We start from the raw sequence: 12,346 nt of genomic DNA on the forward strand, positions 1-12,346 counted from the left end.
ATGTTCTAAATTAATGTGAACCCTTAAACCCTTTGACCTAGAGAGAGGGAGGGAGGGAAGGAGAGAGGGAGGGAGGGAGGGAGGGAGAGAGAGGAGGGGGGGAGCGAGGGAGAGAGGGAGGGAGGGAAAGAGGGAAGGAAGGAGGGAAGGAGAGAGGGAGGGAGGGAAGGAGGGAGGGAGGAAGGGAGGGAGAGAGGGGAGGGGGGGAGGGAAGGAGGGGAGGGGGGAGGGAATGGAGGGGGGGATGGAGGAGGGAATGGAGGGGGGAATGGAGGGGGTGATGGAGGGGGGAGGGAATGGAGGGGGGAATGGAGGGAGGAATGGAGGGAGGGAATGGAGGGAAGGTGGGAAGGAGAGAGGGAAGGAGGGAAGGAGAGAGGAAGGGAGGGAGGGAGGGAGGAAGAGAGGGAGATATTTCTCCTTAATTTAGAAATATCACCAAATAAGTTGCATGTTCTAAATTAATGTGAACCCTTAAACCCTTTGACCTAGAGAGAGGGAGGGAGGGAAGGAGAGAGGGAGGGAGGGAGAGAGAGGAGGGGGGGAGCGAGGGAGCAGGGAGGAAAGGGAGGGGGGAGGGAGGGAGGGAGGGAGAGAGGGAGGGAGGGAAAGAGGGAAGGAAGGAGGGAAGGAGAGAGGGAGGGAGGGAAGGAGGGAGGGAGGAAGGGAGGGAGAGAGGGGAGGGGGGAGGGAATGGAGGGGGGAATGGGGGGGGGGATGGAGGGGGGAATGGAGGGGGGGAATGGAGGGAGGAATGAGGGGGGGATGGAGGGGGGGAATGGAGGGGGGAGGGAATGGAGGGGGGAATGGAGGGGGGAGGGAATGGAGGGAGGAATGGAGGGAGGGAATGGAGGGAGGAATGGAGGGGGGAGGGAATGGAGGGGGGGATGGAGGGAGGGAATGGAGGGGGGGATGGAGGGAGGGAATGGAGGGAATGCCAAAACACAGCGAGATCTTTTTATGGCTTTAAACGCGTTTTCTCCCCGAGAGAAACATGATTTCACTAAAAACGTTATAGTTTAAACATGCCTGTTTGTACATGTGTGCAAACACTCAGAGCCTTAAGATAGGGGTTTCACCAATGTGTTTTTTGGTGAGAAACCTTCTATTTCAAGGTTCTGTGCGTTTTCAGACAAGTACAATATGTATTTATAGTGTTTCTGATGAAATCCCTCCTTTTAATGCATTTTCTCACAGAAAACGAGTCTCTCGCCATGGGAACATGGCTTTTTTGAAAAAGCATATTCTGGTCGAGAAATCGTGTTTTAAGCAATAAAAACGACTCCCGGCCTTATTTAGTTCACATTTGTACTTTTGGTAAGCTAGCCCGTATTCATAACGCACTAAACCTTTTTATCGCGTTAAACGCCTTTTCTCGACGAGAAAAGCACAATTTCATCAAAAACAAACAAAACAAGAAAAATGAATCTATTCAACAAGTCTGCAACACGTCCTTAAGAGTTATATGATTTCACCCAATGTCAATGTGTAATTTCTCCAGTTCTGATCATTTTTTAGGTGGTTGGTAGCTTGGTCAATGCCAAAACACAGCGAGATCTTTTTATGGCTTTAAACGCGTTTTCTCCTCGGGAGAAACATGATTTCACTAAAAACGTTATAGTTTAAACATGCCTGTTTGTACATGTGTGCAAACACTCAGAGCCTTAAGATAGGGGTTTCACCAATGTGTTTTTTGGTGAGAAACCTTCTATTTCAAGGTTCTGTGCGTTTTCAGACAAGTACAATATGTATTTATAGTGTTTCTGATGAAATCCCTCCTTTTAATGCATTTTCTCACAGAAAACGAGTCTCTCGCCATGGGAACATGGCTTTTTTGAAAAAGCATATTCTGGTCGAGAAATCGTGTTTTAAGCAATAAAAACGACTCCCGGCCTTATTTAGTTCACATTTGTACTTTTGGTAAGCTAGCCCGTATTCATAACGCACTAAACCTTTTTATCGCGTTAAACGCCTTTTCTCGACGAGAAAAGCATATTTTCATCAAAAACAAACAAAACAAGAAAAATGAATCTATTCAACAAGTCTGCAACACGTCCTTAAGAGTTACATGATTTCACCCAATGTCAATGTGTAATTTCTCCAGTTCTGATCATTTTTTAGGTTGTTGGTAGCTTGGTCAATGCCAAAACACAGTGAGATCTTTTTATGGCTTTAAACGCGTTTTCTCCTCGAGAGAAACATGATTTCACTAAAAACGTTATAGTTTAAACATGCCTGTTTGTACATGTGTGCAAACACTCAGAGCCTTAAGATAGGGGTTTCACCAATGTGTTTTTTGGTGAGAAACCTTCTATTTCAAGGTTCTGTGCGTTTTCAGACAAGTACAATATGTATTTATAGTGTTTCTGATGAAATCCCTCCTTTTAATGCATTTTCTCACAGAAAACGAGTCTCTCGCCATGGGAACATGGCTTTTTTGAAAAAGCATATTCTGGTCGAGAAATCGTGTTTTAAGCAATAAAAACGACTCCCGGCCTTATTTAGTTCACATTTGTACTTTTGGTAAGCTAGCCCGTATTCATAACGCACTAAACCTTTTTATCGCGTTAAACGCCTTTTTTCGACGAGAAAAGCACAATTTCATCAAAAACAAACAAAACAAGAAAAATGAATCTATTCAACAAGTCTGCAACACGTCCTTAAGAGTTACATGATTTCACCCAATGTCAATGTGTAATTTCTCCAGTTCTGATCATTTTTTAGGTTGTTGGTAGCTTGGTCAATGCCAAAACACAGTGAGATCTTTTTATGGCTTTAAACGCGTTTTCTCCTCGAGAGAAACATGATTTCACTAAAAACGTTATAGTTTAAACATGCCTGTTTGTACATGTGTGCAAACACTCAGAGCCTTAAGATAGGGGTTTCACCAATGTGTTTTTTGGTGAGAAACCTTCTATTTCAAGGTTCTGTGCGTTTTCAGACAAGTACAATATGTATTTATAGTGTTTCTGATGAAATCCCTCCTTTTAATGCATTTTCTCACAGAAAACGAGTCTCTTGCCATGGGAACATGGCTTTTTTGAAAAAGCATATTCTGGTCGAGAAATCGTGTTTTAAGCAATAAAAACGACTCCCGGCCTTATTTAGTTCACATTTGTACTTTTGCTAAGCTAGCCCGTATTCATAACGCACTAAACCTTTTTATCGCGTTAAACGCCTTTTCTCGACGAGAAAAGCACATTTTCATTAAACAAACAAAACAAGAAAAATGAATCTATTCAACAAGTCTGCAACACGTCCTTAAGAGTTATATGATTTCACCCATTGTCAATGTGTAATTTCTCCAGTTCTGATCATTTTTTAGGTGGTTGGTAGCTTGGTCAATGCCAAAACACAGCGAGATCTTTTTATGGCTTTAAACGCGTTTTCTCCCCGAGAGAAACATGATTTCACTAAAAACGTTATAGTTTAAACATGCCTGTTTGTACATGTGTGCAAACACTCAGAGCCTTAAGATAGGGGTTTCACCAATGTGTTTTTTGGTGAGAAACCTTCTATTTCAAGGTTCTGTGCGTTTTCAGACAAGTACAATATGTATTTATAGTGTTTCTGATGAAATCCCTCCTTTTAATGCATTTTCTCACAGAAAACGAGTCTCTCGCCATGGGAACATGGCTTTTTTGAAAAAGCATATTCTGGTCGAGAAATCGTGTTTTAAGCAATAAAAACGACTCCCGGCCTTATTTAGTTCACATTTGTACTTTTGGTAAGCTAGCCCGTATTCATAACGCACTAAACCTTTTTATCGCGTTAAACGCCTTTTCTCGACGAGAAAAGCACAATTTCATCAAAAACAAACAAAACAAGAAAAATGAATCTATTCAACAAGTCTGCAACACGTCCTTAAGAGTTATATGATTTCACCCAATGTCAATGTGTAATTTCTCCAGTTCTGATCATTTTTTAGGTGGTTGGTAGCTTGGTCAATGCCAAAACACAGCGAGATCTTTTTATGGCTTTAAACGCGTTTTCTCCTCGGGAGAAACATGATTTCACTAAAAACGTTATAGTTTAAACATGCCTGTTTGTACATGTGTGCAAACACTCAGAGCCTTAAGATAGGGGTTTCACCAATGTGTTTTTTGGTGAGAAACCTTCTATTTCAAGGTTCTGTGCGTTTTCAGACAAGTACAATATGTATTTATAGTGTTTCTGATGAAATCCCTCCTTTTAATGCATTTTCTCACAGAAAACGAGTCTCTCGCCATGGGAACATGGCTTTTTTGAAAAAGCATATTCTGGTCGAGAAATCGTGTTTTAAGCAATAAAAACGACTCCCGGCCTTATTTAGTTCACATTTGTACTTTTGGTAAGCTAGCCCGTATTCATAACGCACTAAACCTTTTTATCGCGTTAAACGCCTTTTCTCGACGAGAAAAGCACAATTTCATCAAAAACAAACAAAACAAGAAAAATGAATCTATTCAACAAGTCTGCAACACGTCCTTAAGAGTTACATGATTTCACCCAATGTCAATGTGTAATTTCTCCAGTTCTGATCATTTTTTAGGTGGTTGGTAGCTTGGTCAATGCCAAAACACAGTGAGATCTTTTTATGGCTTTAAACGCGTTTTCTCCTCGAGAGAAACATGATTTCACTAAAAACGTTATAGTTTAAACATGCCTGTTTGTACATGTGTGCAAACACTCAGAGCCTTAAGATAGGGGTTTCACCAATGTGTTTTTTGGTGAGAAACCTTCTATTTCAAGGTTCTGTGCGTTTTCAGACAAGTACAATATGTATTTATAGTGTTTCTGATGAAATCCCTCCTTTTAATGCATTTTCTCACAGAAAACGAGTCTCTTGCCATGGGAACATGGCTTTTTTGAAAAAGCATATTCTGGTCGAGAAATCGTGTTTTAAGCAATAAAAACGACTCCCGGCCTTATTTAGTTCACATTTGTACTTTTGGTAAGCTAGCCCGTATTCATAACGCACTAAACCTTTTTATCGCGTTAAACGCCTTTTCTCGACGAGAAAAGCACAATTTCATCAAAAACAAACAAAACAAGAAAAATGAATCTATTCAACAAGTCTGCAACACGTCCTTAAGAGTTACATGATTTCACCCAATGTCAATGTGTAATTTCTCCAGTTCTGATCATTTTTTAGGTTGTTGGTAGCTTGGTCAATGCCAAAACACAGTGAGATCTTTTTATGGCTTTAAACGCGTTTTCTCCTCGAGAGAAACATGATTTCACTAAAAACGTTATAGTTTAAACATGCCTGTTTGTACATGTGTGCAAACACTCAGAGCCTTAAGATAGGGGTTTCACCAATGTGTTTTTTGGTGAGAAACCTTCTATTTCAAGGTTCTGTGCGTTTTCAGACAAGTACAATATGTATTTATAGTGTTTCTGATGAAATCCCTCCTTTTAATGCATTTTCTCACAGAAAACGAGTCTCTCGCCATGGGAACATGGCTTTTTTGAAAAAGCATATTCTGGTCGAGAAATCGTGTTTTAAGCAATAAAAACGACTCCCGGCCTTATTTAGTTCACATTTGTACTTTTGGTAAGCTAGCCCGTATTCATAACGCACTAAACCTTTTTATCGCGTTAAACGCCTTTTCTCGACGAGAAAAGCACAATTTCATCAAAAACAAACAAAAAAAGAAAAATGAATCTATTCAACAAGTCTGCAACACGTCCTTAAGAGTTATATGATTTCACCCAATGTCAATGTGTAATTTCTCCAGTTCTGATCATTTTTTAGGTGGTTGGTAGCTTGGTCAATGCCAAAACACAGCGAGATCTTTTTATGGCTTTAAACGCGTTTTCTCCTCGGGAGAAACATGATTTCACTAAAAACGTTATAGTTTAAACATGCCTGTTTGTACATGTGTGCAAACACTCAGAGCCTTAAGATAGGGGTTTCACCAATGTGTTTTTTGGTGAGAAACCTTCTATTTCAAGGTTCTGTGCGTTTTCAGACAAGTACAATATGTATTTATAGTGTTTCTGATGAAATCCCTCCTTTTAATGCATTTTCTCACAGAAAACGAGTCTCTCGCCATGGGAACATGGCTTTTTTGAAAAAGCATATTCTGGTCGAGAAATCGTGTTTTAAGCAATAAAAACGACTCCCGGCCTTATTTAGTTCACATTTGTACTTTTGGTAAGCTAGCCCGTATTCATAACGCACTAAACCTTTTTATCGCGTTAAACGCCTTTTCTCGACGAGAAAAGCACAATTTCATCAAAAACAAACAAAAAAAGAAAAATGAATCTATTCAACAAGTCTGCAACACGTCCTTAAGAGTTATATGATTTCACCCAATGTCAATGTGTAATTTCTCCAGTTCTGATCATTTTTTAGGTGGTTGGTAGCTTGGTCAATGCCAAAACACAGCGAGATCTTTTTATGGCTTTAAACGCGTTTTCTCCTCGGGAGAAACATGATTTCACTAAAAACGTTATAGTTTAAACATGCCTGTTTGTACATGTGTGCAAACACTCAGAGCCTTAAGATAGGGGTTTCACCAATGTGTTTTTTGGTGAGAAACCTTCTATTTCAAGGTTCTGTGCGTTTTCAGACAAGTACAATATGTATTTATAGTGTTTCTGATGAAATCCCTCCTTTTAATGCATTTTCTCACAGAAAACGAGTCTCTCGCCATGGGAACATGGCTTTTTTGAAAAAGCATATTCTGGTCGAGAAATCGTGTTTTAAGCAATAAAAACGACTCCCGGCCTTATTTAGTTCACATTTGTACTTTTGGTAAGCTAGCCCGTATTCATAACGCACTAAACCTTTTTATCGCGTTAAACGCCTTTTCTCGACGAGAAAAGCACAATTTCATCAAAAAAAAACAAAACAAGAAAAATGAATCTATTCAACAAGTCTGCAACACGTCCTTAAGAGTTATATGATTTCACCCAATGTCAATGTGTAATTTCTCCAGTTCTGATCATTTTTTAGGTGGTTGGTAGCTTTGTCAATGCCAAAACACAGCGAGATCTTTTTATGGCTTTAAACGCGTTTTCTCCTCGGGAGAAACATGATTTCACTAAAAACGTTATAGTTTAAACATGCCTGTTTGTACATGTGTGCAAACACTCAGAGCCTTAAGATAGGGGTTTCACCAATGTGTTTTTTGGTGAGAAACCTTCTATTTCAAGGTTCTGTGCGTTTTCAGACAAGTACAATATGTATTTATAGTGTTTCTGATGAAATCCCTCCTTTTAATGCATTTTCTCACAGAAAACGAGTCTCTCGCCATGGGAACATGGCTTTTTTGAAAAAGCATATTCTGGTCGAGAAATCGTGTTTTAAGCAATAAAAACGACTCCCGGCCTTATTTAGTTCACATTTGTACTTTTGGTAAGCTAGCCCGTATTCATAACGCACTAAACCCTTTTATCGCGTTAAACGCCTTTTCTCGACGAGAAAAGCACAATTTCATCAAAAACAAACAAAACAAGAAAAATGAATCTATTCAACAAGTCTGCAACACGTCCTTAAGAGTTATATGATTTCACCCATTGTCAATGTGTAATTTCTCCAGTTCTGATCATTTTTTAGGTGGTTGGTAGCTTGGTCCAATGCCAAAACACAGCGAGATCTTTTTATGGCTTTAAACGCGTTTTCTCCCCGAGAGAAACATGATTTCACTAAAAACGTTATAGTTTAAACATGCCTGTTTGTACATGTGTGCAAACACTCAGAGCCTTAAGATAGGGGTTTCACCAATGTGTTTTTTGGTGAGAAACCTTCTATTTCAAGGTTCTGTGCGTTTTCAGACAAGTACAATATGTATTTATAGTGTTTCTGATGAAATCCCTCCTTTTAATGCATTTTCTCACAGAAAACGAGTCTCTCGCCATGGGAACATGGCTTTTTTGAAAAAGCATATTCTGGTCGAGAAATCGTGTTTTAAGCAATAAAAACGACTCCCGGCCTTATTTAGTTCACATTTGTACTTTTGGTAAGCTAGCCCGTATTCATAACGCACTAAACCTTTTTATCGCGTTAAACGCCTTTTCTCGACGAGAAAAGCACAATTTCATCAAAAACAAACAAAACAAGAAAAATGAATCTATTCAACAAGTCTGCAACACGTCCTTAAGAGTTATATGATTTCACCCAATGTCAATGTGTAATTTCTCCAGTTCTGATCATTTTTTAGGTGGTTGGTAGCTTGGTCAATGCCAAAACACAGCGAGATCTTTTTATGGCTTTAAACGCGTTTTCTCCTCGGGAGAAACATGATTTCACTAAAAACGTTATAGTTTAAACATGCCTGTTTGTACATGTGTGCAAACACTCAGAGCCTTAAGATAGGGGTTTCACCAATGTGTTTTTTGGTGAGAAACCTTCTATTTCAAGGTTCTGTGCGTTTTCAGACAAGTACAATATGTATTTATAGTGTTTCTGATGAAATCCCTCCTTTTAATGCATTTTCTCACAGAAAACGAGTCTCTCGCCATGGGAACATGGCTTTTTTGAAAAAGCATATTCTGGTCGAGAAATCGTGTTTTAAGCAATAAAAACGACTCCCGGCCTTATTTAGTTCACATTTGTACTTTTGGTAAGCTAGCCCGTATTCATAACGCACTAAACCTTTTTATCGCGTTAAACGCCTTTTCTCGACGAGAAAAGCACAATTTCATCAAAAACAAACAAAACAAGAAAAATGAATCTATTCAACAAGTCTGCAACACGTCCTTAAGAGTTACATGATTTCACCCAATGTCAATGTGTAATTTCTCCAGTTCTGATCATTTTTTAGGTTGTTGGTAGCTTGGTCAATGCCAAAACACAGTGAGATCTTTTTATGGCTTTAAATGCGTTTTCTCCTCGAGAGAAACATGATTTCACTAAAAACGTTATAGTTTAAACATGCCTGTTTGTACATGTGTGCAAACACTCAGAGCCTTAAGATAGGGGTTTCACCAATGTGTTTTTTGGTGAGAAACCTTCTATTTCAAGATTCTGTGCGTTTTCAGACAAGTACAATATGTATTTATAGTGTTTCTGATGAAATCCCTCCTTTTAATGCATTTTCTCACAGAAAACGAGTCTCTCGCCATGGGAACATGGCTTTTTTGAAAAAGCATATTCTGGTCGAGAAATCGTGTTTTAAGCAATAAAAACGACTCCCGGCCTTATTTAGTTCACATTTGTACTTTTGCTAAGCTAGCCCGTATTCATAACGCACTAAACCTTTTTATCGCGTTAAACGCCTTTTTTCGACGAGAAAAGCACATTTTCATCAAAAACAAACAAAACAAGAAAAATGAATCTATTCAACAAGTCTGCAACACGTCCTTAAGAGTTACATGATTTCACCCAATGTCAATGTGTAATTTCTCCAGTTCTGATCATTTTTTAGGTTGTTGGTAGCTTGGTCAATGCCAAAACACAGTGAGATCTTTTTATGGCTTTAAACGCGTTTTCTCCTCGAGAGAAACATGATTTCACTAAAAACGTTATAGTTTAAACATGCCTGTTTGTACATGTGTGCAAACACTCAGAGCCTTAAGATAGGGGTTTCACCAATGTGTTTTTTGGTGAGAAACCTTCTATTTCAAGGTTCTGTGCGTTTTCAGACAAGTACAATATGTATTTATAGTGTTTCTGATGAAATCCCTCCTTTTAATGCATTTTCTCACAGAAAACGAGTCTCTCGCCATGGGAACATGGCTTTTTTGAAAAAGCATATTCTGGTCGAAGAATCGTGTTTTAAGCAATAAAAACGACTCCCGGCCTTATTTAGTTCACATTTGTACTTTTGGTAAGCTAGCCCGTATTCATAACGCACTAAACCTTTTTATCGCGTTAAACGCCTTTTCTCGACGAGAAAAGCACAATTTCATCAAAAACAAACAAAACAAGAAAAATGAATCTATTCAACAAGTCTGCAACACGTCCTTAAGAGTTATATGATTTCACCCAATGTCAATGTGTAATTTCTCCAGTTCTGATCATTTTTTAGGTGGTTGGTAGCTTGGTCAATGCCAAAACACAGCGAGATCTTTTTATGGCTTTAAACGCGTTTTCTCCTCGGGAGAAACATGATTTCACTAAAAACGTTATAGTTTAAACATGCCTGTTTGTACATGTGTGCAAACACTCAGAGCCTTAAGATAGGGGTTTCACCAATGTGTTTTTTGGTGAGAAACCTTCTATTTCAAGGTTCTGTGCGTTTTCAGACAAGTACAATATGTATTTATAGTGTTTCTGATGAAATCCCTCCTTTTAATGCATTTTCTCACAGAAAACGAGTCTCTCGCCATGGGAACATGGCTTTTTTGAAAAAGCATATTCTGGTCGAGAAATCGTGTTTTAAGCAATAAAAACGACTCCCGGCCTTATTTAGTTCACATTTGTACTTTTGGTAAGCTAGCCCGTATTCATAACGCACTAAACCTTTTTATCGCGTTAAACGCCTTTTCTCGGCGAGAAAAGCACAATTTCATCAAAAACAAACAAAACAAGAAAAATGAATCTATTCAACAAGTCTGCAACACGTCCTTAAGAGTTACATGATTTCACCCAATGTCAATGTGTAATTTCTCCAGTTCTGATCATTTTTTAGGTGGTTGGTAGCTTGGTCAATGCCAAAACACAGCGAGATCTTTTTATGGCTTTAAACGCGTTTTCTCCCCAAGAGAAACATGATTTCACTAAAAACGTTATAGTTTAAACATGCCTGTTTGTACATGTGTGCAAACACTCAGAGCCTTAAGATAGGGGTTTCACCAATGTGTTTTTTGGTGAGAAACCTTCTATTTCAAGGTTCTGTGCGTTTTCAGACAAGTACAATATGTATTTATAGTGTTTCTGATGAAATCCCTCCTTTTAATGCATTTTCTCACAGAAAACGAGTCTCTCGCCATGGGAACATGGCTTTTTTGAAAAAGCATATTCTGGTCGAGAAATCGTGTTTTAAGCAATAAAAACGACTCCCGGCCTTATTTAGTTCACATTTGTACTTTTGGTAAGCTAGCCCGTATTCATAACGCACTAAACCTTTTTATCGCGTTAAACGCCTTTTCTCGACGAGAAAAGCACAATTTCATCAAAAACAAACAAAACAAGAAAAATGAATCTATTCAACAAGTCTGCAACACGTCCTTAAGAGTTACATGATTTCACCCAATGTCAATGTGTAATTTCTCCAGTTCTGATCATTTTTTAGGTTGTTGGTAGCTTGGTCAATGCCAAAACACAGTGAGATCTTTTTATGGCTTTAAACGCGTTTTCTCCTCGAGAGAAACATGATTTCACTAAAAACGTTATAGTTTAAACATGCCTGTTTGTACATGTGTGCAAACACTCAGAGCCTTAAGATAGGGGTTTCACCAATGTGTTTTTTGGTGAGAAACCTTCTATTTCAAGATTATGTGCGTTTTCAGACAAGTACAATATGTATTTATAGTGTTTCTGATGAAATCCCTCCTTTTAATGCATTTTCTCACAGAAAACGAGTCTCTCGCCATGGGAACATGGCTTTTTTGAAAAAGCATATTCTGGTCGAGAAATCGTGTTTTAAGCAATAAAAACGACTCCCGGCCTTATTTAGTTCACATTTGTACTTTTGCTAAGCTAGCCCGTATTCATAACGCACTAAACCTTTTTATCGCGTTAAACGCCTTTTCTCGACGAGAAAAGCACAATTTCATCAAAAACAAACAAAACAAGAAAAATGAATCTATTCAACAAGTCTGCAACACGTCCTTAAGAGTTACATGATTTCACCCAATTTCAATGTGTAATTTCTCCAGTTCTGATCATTTTTTAGGTGGTTGGTAGCTTGGTCAATGCCAAAACACAGCGAGATCTTTTTATGGCTTTAAACGCGTTTTCTCCCCAAGAGAAACATGATTTCACTAAAAACGTTATAGTTTAAACATGCCTGTTTGTACATGTGTGCAAACACTCAGAGCCTTAAGATAGGGGTTTCACCAATGTGTTTTTTGGTGAGAAACCTTCTATTTCAAGGTTCTGTGCGTTTTCAGACAAGTACAATATGTATTTATAGTGTTTCTGATGAAATCCCTCCTTTTAATGCATTTTCTCACAGAAAACGAGTCTCTCGCCATGGGAACATGGCTTTTTTGAAAAAGCATATTCTGGTCGAAGAATCGTGTTTTAAGCAATAAAAACGACTCCCGGCCTTATTTAGTTCACATTTGTACTTTTGGTAAGCTAGCCCGTATTCATAACGCACTAAACCTTTTTATCGCGTTAAACGCCTTTTCTCGACGAGAAAAGCACAATTTCATCAAAAACAAACAAAACAAGAAAAATGAATCTATTCAACAAGTCTGCAACACGTCCTTAAGAGTTATATGATTTCACCCAATGTCAATGTGTAAT

Source organism: Lampris incognitus, chromosome 13 (genome assembly GCF_029633865.1).
Source record: "Lampris incognitus isolate fLamInc1 chromosome 13, fLamInc1.hap2, whole genome shotgun sequence".
Taxonomy (NCBI): domain Eukaryota; kingdom Metazoa; phylum Chordata; class Actinopteri; order Lampriformes; family Lampridae; genus Lampris; species Lampris incognitus.